This window comes from Podarcis gaigeae, assembly GCF_964106915.1.
Source record: "Podarcis gaigeae genome assembly, chromosome: 3".
In the NCBI taxonomy this organism is placed as follows: domain Eukaryota; kingdom Metazoa; phylum Chordata; class Lepidosauria; order Squamata; family Lacertidae; genus Podarcis; species Podarcis gaigeae.
In genome coordinates this window covers 27,246,128-27,265,886 of record NC_139680.1, presented here as the reverse complement: position 1 = coordinate 27,265,886, position 19,759 = coordinate 27,246,128, and the positions used below count along the sequence as shown (strand labels likewise).

General features: G+C 43.1%; 1 long non-coding RNA gene across 1 annotated transcript in view; it reads right to left on the bottom strand.

Moving 5' to 3' along the window:
• Window positions 1-9,747: 9,747 nt before the first annotated feature.
• The window catches only part of LOC310840822, a 264,464-nt gene continuing 254,452 nt past the window's right edge, over window positions 9,748-19,759 (bottom strand). Inside the window, exon 3 of the long non-coding RNA XR_014562175.1 lies at window positions 9,748-10,212. This is a non-coding gene — a long non-coding RNA (uncharacterized lncRNA). The remainder of the gene's footprint in view (window positions 10,213-19,759) is intronic.

Sequence of the window (19,759 nt, the reverse complement as noted above, 5' to 3'; positions counted from 1 at the left end):
CGGTGGGGCAAAGCAGCGCTTCCCCCCGCCAGCCCCAAAAAGCAGGTCGAAAGGAACCCGAAGCCTCCGGAGCCCAACGGGAACTCCCACCTCGCTCCAGAGGTTTCGGGTTGCCTTCACTGAAGCCTGGAGAGTGAGAGGGGTCAGTGCACACCGACCCCTCTCACTCTCCAGGCTTCCAACGTAGCTGCCTGAAGCCTCCAGAGCACAGTGGGAACTCCCGCTGTGCTCTGGAGGCTTTGGGTGAACGCACCTTGTTTTAGAGGGGGAGAACAAGAAAAACAAATTCTCTCCCTCTCTGTGCAGCGCCCCTTCAGCGAAGTGGCAGGAGAAATGGAAGGGGCTCCGTTTCTCCTGCCGCTTCGCTGAAGGGGCGCTGAGCAGAGAGGGGAAGATTTTTTTTTCTTGTTCTCCCCCTCTAAAACAAGGTGCGTCCTATGGTCGGGTGCGTCCTATAGAGCGAAAAATACGGTATGTCTATGTCTCATCCAGAAAGTATAGCCAGAGACATTTTGACAAAAAATCCACCCAAACATAAATTTTACCCCTGAAATTGAGGACATGACCTGGAAAAATTGGACACCCAAATTGTCCTTCTTAAAGTGCATTTGTGATGAATTTTTTTACTCATGATGGTATTGGGGTGGTGAGATGTGACCCTGCTTTCAACACCGTGGATAACCTCCCAAAGTTTTGGGACAGACCTACTACTTCATTTCCACTTGGTCCCATAACTTCCCGCTGAGGTCCTGTAATGTTTAGCTCCACAAATGCCTGGGTTTGTATTGGGGTTATTGTTGTTGTTCTCTCTGTGTGTGTGTGTTTGTGTGTGTGTGTGTTTGTTGCACAAGACTGCTGCTTCAGATGGCAATAGCATGGCAACCTTGGGGAAAACGTTGCAGAGCAACTATTAAAATAGAGCGATGTGAGGGCAGTCCGGCGTAAATCTACTACCACGGCACTAATATTGTGTCGCTGAGATGTTGCAGAGTACAGCTGCAAAACATAAAGCAGGTGTGGGTGCCTCAGTGCTACCACCTGCGTCACAAAAGCCAAACCTTAGGGAGGAGGAAGAGGGGGCACCCTCACACCTGCATGGATGGATTGAATGCAAAAAAAGAGGACATAGAGGAGCAGCAATTGCAACCAGTTTGAAGGAGATTTACTGCGTCTACCAAGGATTGTTTTTTACTCTTTAGACAAATGAGAAGTTAATCAAAACCCAGAACAGAGAGCTCTTTCGTTTGAAGATCTATTACACTGTAATGGCAGTAGTGATGTAACACAGGCATTTTATTTTATTTTTTAAAAAATGCAGTTCTGTGCATTTAAATATTTTGAAGTAATGAAATCAAGATGGAAGAGGTGAAAGCTAGAGGAGCTGCTTAAAATACACAAGACACTACCCAGCAGATGGAACCAGAAGGGAAACCAATCCTCCCCTAGGAGAAAGCAGCAGGTTCTTGCAGAATTTTATCCTTCTGTTGACAACAGTGTGGGCATCACCTACCCGCCACCTTCAAAACTATGGCACCATTTATAAATAAATTTAGAACCCTGAAAAAGAGGATACCCAGCATTGCCCAGGAATTACTCAACAAAAAACAGAGCAGTTTTGAAATCAGTGGTGAAAATCTGTGCAATCTCGAAAGGTTTAGTCCACCAACTTGATTAAAAATGGCATCCCATCATATCTAGAGATAGGCAAAAAAAATTCTTGATCTCAGAAGCCATAATGCAAAATTCTGCCACACTAGCATGAAGGGTGCCCAAATGGACAGTGAACAAACAGCTTTCCAAAGTACGTGGGTTTGAGCCAGACTTAGAAAAAAAAGATCTATTGAAATCAGTGGGACTAATCTTAAGTATGTCTAAGTCAAAACCCAAACCTGTATTTTTTAATTCGTATCCCATGGTATCATACCTGGTTCTCCAGTCCATCTCCACCCAATGCTATTTTTCTAGAAAAAGAGGTGCCGGAACTCACTATGAACTCACCCTTGTTCTCTTAATATAGCAATTATTCTGTATCTTGAGAACCAAGACTGTGAGATAGGCCAAGTCTTGTTGGCATTTGCTAGATGTGTGCCCCACATTTAGCTGTGAGTTGTCTTCCTCTGAATTCTCTCCAGTGACTGCGAGTGGAAATATTTCCTAGAGTAAACACATGCCATGCCCTTTTCTTCTACACAGGAGCAGATCTTTAGTATTTGTGGATACATCAACTATCCATTGTGGGACCTCTTCAATATCTGTATCCCATACAATTATGGCTGTCCTGAAATGACAACCTCCACACTCCATGTGACTTGCATCTTCTCTCCAAGTAGGAGTATGGTGGTGGTTTCAGCTGCCGGAACATGACTCACGGGAATAATTTTAACTGTGCTGGCCATATTGTGCCTGTTTTGAAGAGTGATACATGAGTCACACTTCAGCATATAGTTTGGGTGAGTAGGGGGGAAACCTGAAGTCAATAGAAGGATTAAAGAAAACCAAGATACAAAGGTGACATGCAGCAAATGAAATGGGGGCTGGAACGTGAAGGAAAATGCATGGTTGTGGGAGAGAGGGGTGGGAAGTGATGGATGATCATGGATTGCATAACATATAACCTATTTGACATGAGATGAGGTAGAGAAGACTGATCCTCTATTTCAGCCCTCCACAGCCTGCTCCCTTCCAGACGTTTGGGACGACAACTCACCCCCAATCATTGGCCATGTTGGCTAAAGAAGAGTAGAAGAAGAGTTTGGATTTGATACCCCACTTTATCACTACCCTAAGGAGTCTCAAAGTGGCTCACAATCTCCTTTCCCTCCCTCCCCCACAACAAACAGTCTGTGAGGTGAATGGGGCTGAGAGACTTCAGAGAAGTGTGACTGGCCCAAGGTCACCCAGCAGCTGCATGTGGAGGAGCGGAGACGCGAACCCGGTTCCCCAGATTACGAATCTACCGCTCTTAACCACTACACCACACTGGCTCTCACACTGGTTGAGGCTGATGGGTAGTCCAAAACATGTGGAGACCAGCAGTTTGAGGAAGGCCACTCTAATTAAAGGTAATCATGGAGTTTAACTTCCTTGCTCTGTATTTATTTTTATGCTACTTAGGATTCAGAATTTCTAATCTGTGTACATAAATTTTTTTTAAAGAACAATTAAAACCCACCATAGTGACAACTGTCCCATTATGTACATGCGAGGTTCCAAATATAGTAATAAGAGCTGTTTAAGTTTTGCAAGACCTGGAGGAGAGAGAGTCCATGTTAATTGTTGGGGCAGCTGGAACTCTGAGGTGGGGTCATTTTGAAAACTTCAATAATGCCAACTTGGTAGCACTTGGCCTTGGAGAGAATTCAGTCATACAAAAAAGAATTGGGCATCTGGCACCAAATGCTGGGGAACGGTACATTTTCAAAGAACTGAATCGCAAAATTCAGAAAAGTGTGATTTCTGAAAGACCTTCTGCATTTTGGTTTGCATATTGTTTCAGGGAGTGCAGATTAGGGAGTTTGCCAATGGCAGCTTTGCTAGTGGAAAACCCTTTCAACTGCTCAGGAGAAGATGCCCAGTTTTATCCTATGCCCTTAACTACTGCTGCTCCCATAGCTTCCAAGAAGCTGGAGAACATATTGAGCAAAGAAAACGAGAATGCCGACATTGTCCTCTGAATGGGACAACATTCATGCCACATTGAAAATGCATTAGGAGGCAAAGCAGCGGACTGTAGGCAGCAGAAGGAAAGGCAAGAGATGGAGGAGATTTATGAGCAATGGGGTCTAACCATCCAGCCGAGAGCCTCTGAAATGTGTAAGGTTGCCTTAAGAGAAGCTACCTTCTCCTTTCTCTGGGCAGGTGCTATGGTGTCTCCTTCTCCCCCTTGACTGACAACTGACTGATTGATTGATTCCACGGGGTTGGGGGGGTGGGGAGAACAGACTGGATCCTGGATGGTTTCGTTAGCTCCCTAAATTGGGCCGACTGCTTAAGTCAGTGCTGATTTGGAAGTTAACTCTGATAAAATGAGCAGAGAAGCCAGGCTTGTCAGCATGGTCTGCTTAATGTGTAGGGGATTTGGAATTCTAGGTAGCATTTCAAGTGTATCAAAATACAGTTGAAAGACCAGAGGTTAATTACACAGGCATGGCAGTAGGAGCCACGTTATTGTAATTCTCCTGGAAAGCACCATGGAGCATATGGAGCGAATGAAAGGCCTATGTGTGTGTAATAGGTTCTGCATGGGGAAAAGGTGAAGGAGCACGGGATCTCTTGTGTGCAAGAGGCACTAAATGAGGGGAAGAGAAATGATTTAACTACTTGTTGGCCTGACTTTGCGCAGAGCAACAAATGCAAGGTGCCCTGTACATTAAACAGCCACAGGCCAGACGTTCCGTGATTTACACTCCATTCATACGGGCAAGTACTCTTGCAAATACAGTGGCAAACCATTCATCAAAGACTTGCTTTTGTAGATGTCTCTACTAGTACAAGGAAAAATAATAACATTTCTCCCAGTGTGGTTGAAACAGGCCTAATCTGTTTCAGATGGGTGCTCCAGAATTTCTGCATGTAGACACTTTAAGGAGTGGTGATGTAGACCTAGGAAGAAACAGGGGATTTGCCAGCCCCATGCTTAGGGCAGGTAGGCATTGCTTAGGGATTTTGTTCTGGTTCTATTCACTGTTAACATTGCTACCAGGGCTCTTTACATTCTCAGCTGAAACGAGGACCAGATTCTTCAAACCCCAAATCCCACCACTTTGGTCATGCATCTGATGGATTGAAAGGTCTTATGGTTGTACAGCGGCCCTTTCTTCCATCCTTTGAGTTGGCTGCTTGCCATAATAGCAGAGGCTGGGGGCAAAATATCCAAAACATAGAAAGATCTTTCCCTGATCATAGAAAGATCAGGGAACCAGTTCAGAAGACAGAAGGTTCTCTCTTATCCTATCAGGGCTACACACCCAGCCTTCCTCGGATATAGAAGAACATCTGTAGCTCATGCAAGCAGCCAAGGTTGACTACTGGCAGCTGCTCTAAATGTACCATAATGAGCAGCAGTCCTATGAAAGGCTGAGATTTTCACCTTCACAGCTTTGCTGAACAGCAGCCAACCACTGTGGGACTCCAGAAATTCCAGCAGAAATGCAGAGTCCGCCTGGTCTGGCAGCACAAGTTGCTCAAATATGCTGGGAAGCCTGTACTGCTGTTGGAAGCAAATGATGTGACTTTTTTCAAGATTAAAAAAAGGCACAGAGCATACCCGAAAGGACAGTTTTAGGAGTAGTGTCCTATTTCTTCATGTCTTGCATTTGTATGCCAACCTCCTTCAGAAGACTTCAGAGCTGCCAACACAACATAGTAGGCTCTCTTCCAGATACTGGTCATTTCCACCCATTTAGCTTCAGAGATAAGCTAGTGGCATGGAGTAGCAAAAAAAAAAAAGAAAAAAAAAGGCATGGCTGGCTGGCTAGAAGCCCAAATAGGAACTCCTACTTCAACAGCTTTATATAGGTCCCGTTTATCTGTTTTAATGTTGACATTGCCAAACTGTCAAATGCATTGCATTGTATGTGGATGGGGGTGAAATTCTATTTTGTTTGCATTTTAATGAGAACTACCCATTTCACACTTCTCGAATCAATATGCAAACCAAAAGGCCACTATCCTTCAAAAGTCACCCTTCTCTGAACTTTGCAACACAATTCTCCAACCAATTAATACATCCCTAAATGAATATATTATGGGAAAGTATGCATAAAAACACATATATTAGTGAAGATAACCAATAAAAAGAATTATAATAGGTGAAAGCCATATATTGGTCAAAACTGCACACAACCATGGTTAACAGAATAATTGTTCACAAAGAACCTGGTGAATTTTCAGCATATTTTTTTTTAACGCAAATCGCTTTTGACATTAATGTAAAATTGGGGGGGGGGGATGAGAAACCCAAGGAGCAAAAATTGACTGATTTGCCCACGCTTATGTTGTGCTGTTGATTTCAGTATTGTTTCAGAATGTCTATATGAGCTTCTCCAGGAGTCATTTTGGATGGAAGAGGAGAATATTCATTTAATGCCCAAATAAATAAAATGAAATGAAAGTTCAGGCCCACTTAGGAGGAATCCCTGCTCCAAGTCCTAGTCAAACACCCTTCATTTAATGGCAGGATTCTGCCTTCCAGACCTCAAATGGCAGGGTGGCTTCAAATGCTATGACCTCACAAAACCCTTTAATTGGCAATAAAAGCTTCTTCTTTTCCATAATTGTTTTCCAGTTTAAAAGAATGATCAAACCATGTACCACTTTTGGTAAAAAAAATAAATAAAATATGTTGCTTCAGAAATCAGACCTGCTATTTTCTCTCCATTCATTTCCAGGGGATGTTTGGTTGGAAGTAATCCTAAGAGTGTTTAGTTGGAAGTTAAGTACAATGGAGTTCAACTAGGACCAGTCCCTAAAAAGGGAGTTTAGGGACTGTAGCCTCATGTGTGTTTATAATTGGAAGCAGAATGGCAGCCATAGTTTGCTGGTAGCTAGTTCTAATTGAGTCAGTCAGTCCACACCTACGCAGAGAGCAGTGAACATTTGAACAATTTGAAAAATGGCTTTTTTAAGGGAGAAGACACAAGACATCTTACAGGGGTTGCAACAGGAGTTTTTAGTCTTCTCTTTTGCTTAGGCCTTGAATTAGTCACGTAACTGTGACTGCTTCTGTAATGCACACATTGGCAGGTCAACTTTCTGAAATGGCTAAGCTGTGGATGGATAGGAGAACTGGGTGAATTTGAAAAAATTCAGCTTCTCCTTTTCCAATCTCAAGTTCAGCTCTCCACATCGCCACATCATTCTGTGGTTTTCTTAAAGCCCTCGTGAAAATTCCTCCATATTATAGCGTGAATTTCCCCAACATGCATGCTATGGTATGCAATTTACCTCTTGTATCATTTTTTTTGCAAAGTAGTTTTCAATATTATAATATTGAAACGCACCTTTTGCATATTCTTTTCAGTAGTATATGTCTTCCTGTGTATTCTTTCCTTCCAGTACAGTGGTACCTCTGGTTAAGAACTTAATTCGTTCTGGAGGTCCGTTCTTAACCTGAAACTGTTCTTAACCTGAGGTACCACTTTAGCTAATGGGGCTTCCGCTGCCACCGCACAATTTTTGATGGATACTGCCATTCAAATGGTGTTCGTGTACCGCATCATGTGATTGATTATGCAGAACAGGGCTTACCTGGCCCCCTTCCGATATTTTGTTCAAGTTGGGACCCCTGAAACTACAGTGGTACCTCAGGTTACACACGCTTCAGGTTACATACGCTTCAGGTTACAGACTCCGCTAACCAAGAAATAGTGCTTCGGGTTAAGAACTTTGCTTCAGGATGAGAACAGAAATTGTGCTCTGGTGGCGCAGCAGCCGCAGGAGGCCCCATTAGCTAAAGTGGTGCTTCAGGTTAAGAACAGTTTCAGTACGGACCTCCGGAACGAATTAAGTACTTAACCTCAGATACCACTGTATGTGCATATATACAGTGGTACCTTAGGTTACAGATATTTAGGTTACATACGCTTCCGGTTACAGACTCCACTAACCCAGAAATAGTACCTCAGGTTAAGAACTTTGCTTCAGGATGAGAACAGAAATCGCACGGCGGCAGCGGGAGGCGCCATTAGCTAAAGTGGTACCTTAGGTTAAGAACAGTTTCAGGTTCAGAACAGACCTCCGGAACAAATTAAGTTCTTAACCTGAGGTACCACTGTACTCGTAACTCAGAGTGATTGAGACAGCGACCATTTTAGGCACATCCAATTGAGGTGTGATCACTGATGTGCAGGTCCTTTTAGACCTGGAAGAGTGCAGAATGAGGACAAAATGAGGGGTGGAATGGGACAGTGGCATGGTTTAATGGGGTAGTGTGTGCTTATGTGTGCTCCGCCAACGTGCATGAGGGCTGGGAACGGAACCCCTGTGCGAAATGGTCACTATCTGTACTTTGTGCACCTGATGAACTGGGCTGTAGTCCCCAAAAGCTTATGCCATAATAAATGCGTTACCCCTTAAGGCACCACAAATCTCCTTCAAAAGACTAACACAACTGCCCCTCTGGAACTAGTAAAGGAAGCAAATTCAATTTATAGCTAATGGTATAATCATGCACAGGTGGAAATGCACTTGTAGGGTTGTTTTCCCTCCCACCTCACCTGCTGGAAGTGTTTCTGGTTGATGTTCTAAAAGATGAATTGTTTCACAACATGTGTAGGGTTAAAATAAGATGCCTTTGCCTTTAGAGTGCTTGATATAGCTAGACCGACCCCTCTGGCTGAAGTGGTTTTTATGAGCAGTAAAGTATCACCTGACATCGAGGACCTTCTCTCTTCCTCTCTCTTCCCCCCATGCCCTCAACTGTATCTCTGGATCTTAAATCAACAGCCAAGTAGCTGCTTATCAGGGCTATCTTTTACAGCTCAGAAGAAAGGTGACTCCCGTGTCAAAGCCTTTTTGAAATTTCTCAACTCCATTTTACACAGCTGCAGAGAAGGCACAGCATTGCAAGTATTCATTATTGGAAAACTGCGTCTGAGCAAACAACAAACAAACAAATCCCCATCTGTGACCAAACGTAGCTATTCCACAGGCTTGCCTGCTTTAGGCAATGATCCTCTACACCAGGGAAGGCTAACCTTTCTTAGCCAAGGGGCCATATTGCAAGCTGGGCAACCCATCAAGGACCGCTTGCCAGCAGTGTGCATGGCCAAAGCACACTTATTTGCTCTTTCGCACACCTACAGGCAACTCCCGATTTACCCGGGGGTTCCGTTCCAAGGCACTATGCATCTAAATGAAATTGTTTATATAGTGGTACCTCGGGTTACATATGCTTCAGGTTAAATACGCTTCAGGTTACAGACTCTGCTAACCCAGAAATAGTACCTCGGGGTAAGAACTTTGCTTCAGGGTGAGAACAGAAATTGTGTGGCTGTGGCACAGCGGCAGCGGAAGGCCCCATTATCTAAAGTGGTGCTTCAGGTTAAGAACAGACCTCTGGAACGAATTGAGTACGTAACCAGAGGTACCACTGTATTTGAAACACCATGGAAAAAGCCTGAAAACACCCCGTTCCGCCCCTTTTTGTTACGCTTTTGGATCATGCTCATATCGAACACACCTAAAACACTCACTGCCTGTATAGCAAAGATGCACACTCCACACCCACAAACCAAACACCCACAACTTCACACACATTCAGACTGTACCTCTTCCTCTGCCGTCAGGTAAGTTTGATTTGATTACCCCTCCCTTGTTCCCAATGTAGATATTACTTTCCCCCTTGTTCATGATGTAGATCTTTGATCACCCCTAATTTCTGGGTCCTGCCATTTTGTCATTCGCATCAGGTGCCAAAATGTCTTGGACCATCCCCAAGTGGAAGGCCACTAGTAGTGGTTTCACAGGCCAGATCCAGCCTGCTAACCATGGATTTCCTACTTCAGCTTTATAATACTTACCTGAAAATACTTTGGGATTTTCTATTGAATAGTTACGCATCGGATTGTATGGTTAGGGTGGAATGGGGTTATTGGTTTGTTTTTGTTCTTGCTTTTATTATGTATTCTGTGTTCTCGTTTTGTATTTTTATCTTGTGAACCGCCCTGTAATCTTTGGATGAATTTAATAAAAATATAATTTAAAACAACAAACGTTCATCAAATGTACTTTAAATGTATGATCTGCCTGTAGTGAATGTGTCTTGCTCAATATTACCTCTGTTTGCTACTTTCCTTGGGCACCTTTTCCACCAGTAGAGCAAATTACTGGCTTCTCTCATTTGCTCTTCTTCATCAGTGCTCAGAATTAACCTACGCTTCCATTTTTGTGTAAAATTAGAGTTGTAACATCTGATTGATATGCACATTTCAAGCAGATGGGCAGATGTTCTAAGGCAAGTAGAAGTACAAAGGAGCTATAAAAGGTAATAAAACATCTACTTGTAATAATAAAGACCTGCTTTTCATTATATTTGAATCCATTTGCCCTCCAATTGCACTGATTCATACAGCATGGTTAGTGTAATACAAGGATGGGCAGAGCACAACTGGGATTTACTGGCAGATTTCTGAGTGATTTGTCACAGATCAGCTCTTCTTCTTCTTCTTCTTCTTCTTCTTCTTCTTCTTCTTCTTCTTCTTCTAAATTAGGCTGTGGAGATGAATGAGACATGGATTTTTTTGAGTGTGTGGCAGGACAGTGATTTCAGATCTGGTAAATGAAAACAAATTCCTGGGATTAGCTCAGAAGCAACCTATTCCCTCATTCTAAGGGCACACAGCAACAAACCACTGTCGAGTAAGACCATTAACTCACTACCGTCTACACCAGAGTTCCCCAAACTTGGGTCACCAGCCGTTTTTAGACTACAACTCCCATCATCCTTAGGTAACAGGACCATTATTGTCTGGTTTCAGACAAAGTGTAATGGTTCTGGGGTCAGATTCTGCTTCTTCAGGGGATGAGGTTGAGGACTGTGCAGAAGGAGAATGGCTTGCAGAACTGGCTCTGGAGGCGATTTCAATAGGTAAACCTGCTGTGCCAATGTCCCTCCAGCCCAAGGATGTAGTGCTGACACCCTTGGACCGGGAGGACTGCTTTACAGAAAGGAAATTATAATGAAAATGGAACTCCTTCCAAATATCAGGCTGACATAGATTAGGTCATCTCCAATGGCCCATTTTCAACAGTAATGCCCTTTATGTCATATCTGAATGTGATATTTTGGGAGTAGATTTATATCAGGAGGGCCAGACACAGGAGACAGAAAGAGAGAGAGAGAGAGAGAGAGAGAGAGAGAGAGAGAGAAAGTTATTTCTCTGTAAGTCAGTTTTCCAAAAGCAGATTCATTGGAATAGCTGGTTGGAGGGAGAAGGAGTCCTCTACCTGTTGGTGTCCCACTGTTCTGATTCAAATATAAAGCTGCCCTGGTCATAGTCTCCAGATAATGAACTGCATTGAACTAGGATTAATTCATTGTGGGCCTGCTTTATCTCAAACTATGCAGACGCTGTGAAAGTCATTTGCATTTCAAAACAAGGATTTGTTCCAATTGGCTTGAGAACACCTGCTTTTCACAAGCAGCAAATGACATACACACAATTTTACGGGATAGGTGGTGGGTTTGGAGAAGCAACAACAACAGAAGAAACCGGTCTTCTAGCTTATTATTAAATATAGACCATATCATAAATTAAAGTGGTGGGGGGGGGGACATACACCACCACCCTCTCTGCAAATGGCAATATCTTTAATAGAATCTTGGATGTGTTTGCACACAATAGCAATTTCAAGATATTTTAGCCCAACCAAAAGCAGCTGCATGGGGCTGGTGGATACAGTCTGCAGGAGGAAAGTCACATTCCTCTTGCTCTTTCATTTGTTCATATAGGGAGCACAGGATCATCAGGCTTATGGGAAGCAACTGTCTTGCTTGCCTACTGTGCATTGCCGTGCAAATATTTAAACATTTATTTATTTGGAATACTGCTTATAGCCTTGAAAGGCTAGATCCTCAAAATAAGGTTGAGCTCAAATCTAGTAGAGGAACAGAAATTACACGGCGTCAATAATACGGAAGAAGGAGTGGTATGGTCCTTGTGAAAATAAGCATGAAAACAGAAATATGTAAACATCAAAATATATATATATAATTTGCAAAATGGCTATCATGATGACCGGTGATGTGGAGGGTGAGTGGATCTTCTAATCAAGCCACATGTCATCTCGGAAATGCCATAATTTGAGTAGCGAAGAAAACTGTAGATCTGGAAGAACAGATCTGTTCCAGCCAGCATAACTGCTCTATAAAGGTTTGGATAAAAAGAAAATCACACTTAGTGTGTGTGTGGGGGGGGGGGTTGCTCTCTCCACCTTGCCTGCAGCTTATTTTCCACCAGAAAGGTAAGAAACTCATGTCCTATCATGAAAAAGCCATAGACTGGTGTGTGTGTAATAAACTAAAAAGGTACTGTTGCCTTCTTCAGATCTCCCTCTCATGAGTTACAGTGATGTCACAGAATGCGTAAATACCTGCTAGCTGTTGACAGGGAAGAACTGGTCATTGAATGGCACAGTAATCTTAAGAAACTGCCTTATACCAAGTCCATTAAACTCAGTAATGTATGCACTGACTGAGTGTCTTTGAAAGAGTCTCAGTGAGAAGTCTTTCCAGGCCCAGCTAGAAGCGCTGCTTGGAGATTGAACCTTAGGCTCTTTGTGAATTACTGTATTTTTTGCTCTATAAGACTCACTTTTTCCCTCTTATGGAGCAAATGCAGGCTGCGCAGCTATCCCAGAAGCCAGAACAGCAAGAGGGATTGCTGCTTTCACTGCACAGCAATCCCTCTTGCTGTTCTGGCTTCTGAGATTCAGAATAATTTTTTTCTTGTTTTCCTCCTCCAAAAACTAGGTGCGTCTTGTGGTCTGGTGCGTCTCATAGAGCTAAAAATACTGTATGTGTATTATTGCTAGAGTTGTTGCTACTATGACTGCCACCAGCTGAGTTGAGGAGCTAACCTCCATAAAGGCCTAAGGACTGACTGGAATTAGTGCTCCAGGTAGGCTATCCAGTGACACATGGGAGGAAGCAGAAAGGCAAGAACAGAAAGAATGCTGAAAAGCCTTACATTGCATCTGAGGATGGAATGGGAAAACTAGTGGCTTGACAGAGAGGGAACCTAGAGCTGACCAGAAAATGTAGGCCAGTTATTTTTCAATTGTTCATTGGGTGGAAAAGCTACCGAACTATTTGTTCTCCCACTTCCCACAATTGCTCCATGTGAACTCTTCCTATAAGGATGTCTGAGCTAGATGCTCCCAGCTTAGACCATGTGGTTTTATTATTCTTATTTATTAAAATTATCTACTGTCATCTTTGTGTTTCTATACAAATAATTTAGAAACTCTCTTCATTTTTGAAACTAAGCTTTCTTTTCTTGCCCCTGTATGGAAAAGCACATGAATCAGACCTTTGAAGAGTTTGTAAGTAAACCATTTTTAACTTACCAAACATGTGGTCTTTTTCTATGCTAAGGGAAGTGGGAAACTTTGGAAGCAACTTAGAAGGGGATATTTTAAAGGTGTAACAGCCTACATCTCCACTTGTTCTGTGATTATAATTTTCTGCTGGGGTTCCCTCACCAAAGAGTATTTGCCTCAAATCTGGATCTAAGCATCCTGGAAATTCTCCTTTTATCAAAATGCCAACGGAACTGCCACATAAAAATAGGCCCGGCTACTTTCCCACCCAAAACGCTCGTGCCTTTGAGTGACTCTTAGCAAGAAAGAACTATGGCCTGAGCCACAGGTGCAGAATCACTGGCCCTCAGATCAAATCCAGCCTGCAATGTGTTCCTGCATTGTCCTTGGCGTCTCTGCCTTAGCATCCCTCTTGTTCAGTGCTGCCTGTTTCTTTTCCTGCCAAAGCCCTTCTCTTCATTGCATTTCTAAGATCAGGGTCAGGTGAAAGAGAAGCTTCAGTCTCCTCTACGAAGGATGGAAGCAAACTCATCTTCCACAGGAGGGAGAAAGCAATCTCTTTCTATGTGCTAGACGCCCCCCCCCCTATTTCCATGATGCATGGGAGGGAGGGGGTGGCAGGAACAAAAAAGAGGGGGCAGAGACAGGGGGTGGCTGCTAAGGATGGGCAAATCTGTCCGTTTTGTTTTCTCTCCATTATTCCAGTCTTAAGTTTGGTTCTCCACATTTTCACATCAGTATGTGGTTGGTCTGTTTTAGTGTGTTTTTTAAGTCCTTATGATGATTCTGCAGCATTTGAGTGCAAATTTCTCCTAAAATACACATTTTTAGGTAATTTTCCCTACCACAAACATTTTCTGCAAAACAATTTTTGTATGTTATCTTAACTAATACATGCATTTGTAGGAGACTTTACGAAGTTAAAATAACATACAAGAAACAATACAAAAATTGTATGTGCATTAATGTACACATAACTTGGCTCAGGAACTACATTGCAAAATTCTTAAAGGGGGAGATTTTTATTTTGGTTCGTGTATTGTTTTGGAAAGCATGGATTTGATAAGTTGATAAGATCTGAATGTGAAGGCAATTGCATTTCTACCCCTCGCAGCCCTGGTATGTGGCTCTGGGTGCACTACCCTTGAATGAATGAAGCACTAGACGTTACCTTTTTACCTAGATGTAAGGGGAAATATTCCCACCCCGATATAAGGAAATAATGTCTGCTAGTGCCTCGGTATTGTCTTGAAACATCCCTAGCATCCTAACATGTCTGTCAAAAATTGAATGGTGTCACATGTAGCCTACCGAACAAATTTTCCCACCACTATATGGTTTTATGCTGTTAATTCCTTTGGCAAAATTCTACCCAGCTGTGCCCCCACCCCACCCCCCAATGATGAAGCAGTGAAGCTGTTCGGATTTCCTGGTTAATGTTTAAATTAAGGGATACTGTGGAGATTTGGTGCATCCTTCTGAGGCTCATGGGCTGAGGGACAAGGGACAACCCTTCAAAACGAGAAAGGTCAGAAAACCTCGCAGCTGAACAACAGGCCTATTGTAGAGTGCGTTTCTGGTGCCACTAACCTGCCTGCACTTCACCAGGCCATCTGCTTAATTAGGATATTTTCTGTCTTCCCCAGGGAGTTAGTCAAAGGCTTAACTGAAAATCCTCGCCTCAATGGAAACTGCTGCATGAATGCAAAATCTTTATTATTTTCTCATTATTAAAGCAGCGAAACGCAAGGGAATCCGCCAATATTCCTAATCAGCAAGGTAATGAAATCATTAGCTTGGACATTCGTGGAGACTTGTAAGACATTTTGCGCGCCCTGATGTTGTGCAGTTCTGATCAGACTTTGTAAATCTATTTGATCTGGACATTGCCTTTTCACGGTTTGTAAAGGAATCGGGGAAGAAGGCCTCATATGCCCGCATGCAATCTCCCTCCTCTCAGCAACTGTTGCACCCAAAGCTGTTCATCATCATCATAATCATCAATATTTATTAGGGCAAACAGCCAGCATACTGAAACCAGAATTTCTGCATAATTCTTTAGGTAAAAGTAAAGATATCCTTGACTGTTAGGTCCAGTTGCGGACAACTGGTTTTGGATGCTCATCTCGCTCTATAGGCCAAGGGAGCTGGTGTTTGTCCGCAGACAGCTTCCAGGTCATGTGGCCAGCATGACCAAGCCGTTTCTGGCGAAGCAGAGCAGTGCATGGAAACGCCGTTTACCTTCCCACCGCAGTGGTACCTATTTATCCACTTGAACTTTGACGTGCTTTTGAACTGCTAGGTGGGCAGGATCTGAGACCGAGCAACGGGAGCTCACCCCGTCGCGGGGATTCAAACCGCCGACCTTCTGATCGGCAAGTGCCACCCACGTCCCCTTCATAGTTCTTTACACAGACAATAAAAAAGGATGTTGCGCCGGAAATGTTGTGCATAAATAGTCCACCCTTTCCTGGGACTGTTTGCCCCCCATGAAAGTGAAAGGGGGAGGAATTTAGAGACTTTCAATGGGCCAGTGGATTTAAAGAATTTTCAGCAGTGAGTGCATGTGTGACCATAAAACGGGTAGGGGACCCTTTTCACCCCATTTGCATTGGTAAGTCATGGGAGAAGTGCACATGCAAATAAAGGATGGCAACATGTCTTGATAGCATCCGTTGTTGTGTCACATCACTTCGGCTGGTCTGAATGAGGTATAGCATGTTTAGCTTCAAAAACCCATTGTTCCATAATGCAACATATAGTGCAGCGTAAAAAGGAACAGGAGAAACCAAGGCAGGCACTAGCTTATAAAACTAACGCAATAAACCCAGTATTTGAATGCGCCCTGAGTATACACCCCAGATCGCAACAGAATCATAGAAATGTAGAGTCATCTAGTCCAACCCCCTGCAATGAAGGAAAACTACACTAACATTAAAAGAAACCATCACAGAACAACTAATAAAATGGAATGATGTGTGGATCCCATACCCTCCAACATTTCTCTGATGAAAACAGGAATGTCCTTTTAAAGAAATAATAATAATAATTAATAATATTTATACCCCACCCATCCGAATGGGTTTCCCCAGCCACTCTAGGCAGCTTCTAACATACAGTGGTACCTCTGGTTACGAACTTAATTCGATCCAGAGGTTCGTTCTTAACCCGAAACCGTTCTTAACCTGAGGTACCACTTTAGCTAATGGGGCCTCCCACTGCCACCGCACCACCAGTGCGTGATTTCTGTTCTCATCCTGAGGTAAAGTTCCTAACCCGAGGTATTACAGTGGTACCTCAGGTTAAGTACTTAATTCGTTCCAGCGGTCTGTTCTTAACCTGAAACTGTTCTTAACCTGAGGCACCACTTTAGCTAATGAGGCCTCCTGCTGCCGCCGCACCACTAGAGCACAATTTCTGTTCTCATCCTGAAGCAAAGTTCTTAACCCGAGGTAATATTTCTGGGTTAGCGGAGTCTTTAACCTGAAATGTATGTAACCTGAAGCGTATGCAACCCAAGGTACCACTGTACTTCCAGGTTAGCGGAGTCTGTAACCCGAAGTGTTATAACGCGAGATGTTTGTACCCCAAGGTACTACTGTATATAAAAACGTAATTTAAAAACTTCCATATACAGGGCTGTCTTCAGATCTTCTAAAACTTGTATAGTTACTTATCTCCTTGGCTCAGTCATCACACTATTCCATACCCTCCGATGAAAATAGGGACTTCCATACAATACCCTCCAACATTTCTCTGATGAAAATATGGACGTCCTAAGGAAAAGTGGGACATTCCAGGATCAAATCAGAAACTAGAACAGCTTGTGTAAATCAGGGACTGTCCCTGGAAAATAGGGACACTTGGAGGGTCTGGGATCCAGTATGCACCTACCATGAGTGTACTGTTACTGCATCAATGACATGGTGCAGAATGTGCCCTGGCAGGGGGTGAGGAGGGGGAGACACGCCAGTCTGGAGGGACCCTTTGTAGTTTTCACTGCAAAAGACCACTATAAACACTGCTACTCCCCTGGAAATATTCAACTTATGTCACAAACTAAGAGTCCATTTAAAGCATTCATTTTACCCCCGCCCCCCCAAAAAACCTGCAAGTAGAAACTTTGCTTAGCCTTTCCATACAAAGGTCTTTATCGCCGGGGTCAGGCAGGCTATATTGGCATTTGGAAGTTGAAACTGGAGCCTGTCTGCTTTAGACAAGCAACGTTCTCTGCTGTCTGCTGTTGGCTATAATTGTTATTCTCCTGAGCTTCTGCATCTCTGTTTAGAAAAGGTCTCTGATTCAGCCATGAAGGCAAAGCATTTCAAACAAACAAGATAAAATATGTTCTTAACTTCAAATAGCATTTTTCTTTTGATATATGTGTCTTCCAGAATGTGTGTGTGTGTGTGTTAAGCCTTCCAACTGGCTTTATTTAAAATAGCACTGGCAGATCCCATTTTTATAATGCAGGCTGCTGCTGGGTGAGATTCAGAGAATAAAATGAGGCTCTGGGGTGCAGCTTCCAAGTTGAGTAGTTGACTCTGTGTAGCTCTCTTCACATGTCATAGACATGGTGCAAGTATTCATGGGGGGAGCATGGCTGTACGGCTTTCCTTGCCCCCCGACATCCAATTTGAGGGCCCTGCAGCCACTTATACAAAAAGAAAAAGGCTCTGGAAGTTTCATACAAGGAGTTCCGGTATAGTATGTAGTTTGGCCCTGAGATCCATTAAACCTTGTGCTCTCCCACTGAGCTTATGAAGCTTCCCCAATAAAGATTCTGGTCCCCTAGGAAAAATAAGCCTGGGTGAGCCAGTGATTCAGCTTCAAAGATTTATAGCGCTTTAAATTCAAGGGGGCTGGAATCTGTGCCCAAACTACAGCTTTTCAATTTCTTGCAGGCTGAGTGCACCTTGAAATGTCACACGAGGCTTGTGTTTTCTGTCTTGTTTGTTTGACTCCAGATGGGTGACATACAATAATGGAGCAATGAGTCAAAATTTGCACCAAGCACGAGTGAAAATCTCCTATATCCTCTCAGGATATCCTTGCTGGTTGGATGTTGGTCTTGATACTTGTCAGGGACTGGTCAGAGAAGGAATGGGAGAGGAGGAGATGGAGGCAGAGCAGCTGGCTGACACGTTATCACTAGAAAGCATTCCAGACCCACCATCTCCCAGAACCCGGCAAGCCTTAAAAGTAGGAGAGCAAAGAGCTCAGAGATAGATGGCCCTTTGCAGCAACCGTGGGGCGCAAACTTATGCACGTTTACTCCACAGTAAGACCTCATGTGTTCAAGGAGCTCACTCCCAGGAAAATGTGCGCAAGACTGCCACTGTAATGCTCCAACAATGCATTACATTCTTTTATCCTCACTAAAGCCTGAACTGCAATGCAGTTTTTGACCTAAAGCCATTTGTGTGTGTGTGTGTGTGTGTGTGTGTGTGTGTGTGTGTGTGTTTTCTACTAGAAGTTCCCAGAGCAGTGTGCAGAACAATAATAAGACCATATACTATAATCAATAAAATTGCAAGTGCAACAACAAACAATTAAAAAAACACAGAGATATGCAATAGAAGAAGCAAGGAAAGAAACCTAAAACGTGGGCAGAGGTAAAATATGTCACACATTTAAACTGGCAGGAATGAAACTAGGTGTTGCACATTGAAGACCTATGGAAATAAAAGTGCCTTCAGTTTCTGGCAAAAGATACAAACAGCACCTGACAGATTTCACTTTGGAGAGCATTATTTTCAATACGCGTAAAATCATTCTAGGATGCTACACAGGGTAGAGTTATAAGGACCTGCACAAAGTTGGTCTCTTCTTTGTTGGCATTTATGGTTAACCTCTTCCCAATCCATTCTTCTTCTTTTTTCTAGTCAGCCGAACAACATAATAATCATTTGCCACTCAGAACTGCAAAGTCGCTGCACTGGTCGGAAATCTGAACAGTAGCCATGAAACAGTTCAGGAGAGTGATTTTAATCTGCGGCAAATCAAATTGGCACTTTAATTCCAGTGACAAAAAAGGCAAATCATGTGACTTGAAGTGGTCCAAATCAGTATTGCCCCAAGAATGCCCGTAACAGGTCATTCATTACGCATCTGGCCTGGATGTATGACAAATCCGACACACGCTCTTTGGAGGGCCAATAGCAAACAGAGATATGGATAAATGAATATTTAAACAGCACAAATATTAACTCACTGTGTTTTCTTGACAAACCCAGCCATTAATGGGAAAGGTTAATTATTTGATATACTCATATCTACAGATTGCAGACGACAGTGTTATTCTGGGCTCGTCTCTCCACTGCCTCCTTCCTAGATGAGCACAGCGTGGAAAGCTATGTACATCTCCCTCTTGGGAGGGGTGATGGGGAAGAGCTTTCTTAATGAGTCTGAACCTTTTTGCTTCAGGGGTCAGTTTATATTACTGGAACAGGCTGTATACTTCCATGAATGGAAGTTCACATGCTCAGTTCACAATAAGATTATGGTCTTTAATAATTATTTTACAAAAGAAGAAGAAATGTGCAAGATTAGTCCAGGGTGTGTGTGTTGCAAATTCATTTCCCATTTGTTAGGCTGATTTTGCTGTTCCAAGATCTTGAACCATCTCCAAAGGACGCTGAAACCAAGTATTGGTTCTGTGCTTATCATAAAGAAAAAGGATGTGCCCCATATATTTGGTACATCAAGAACCCAACCA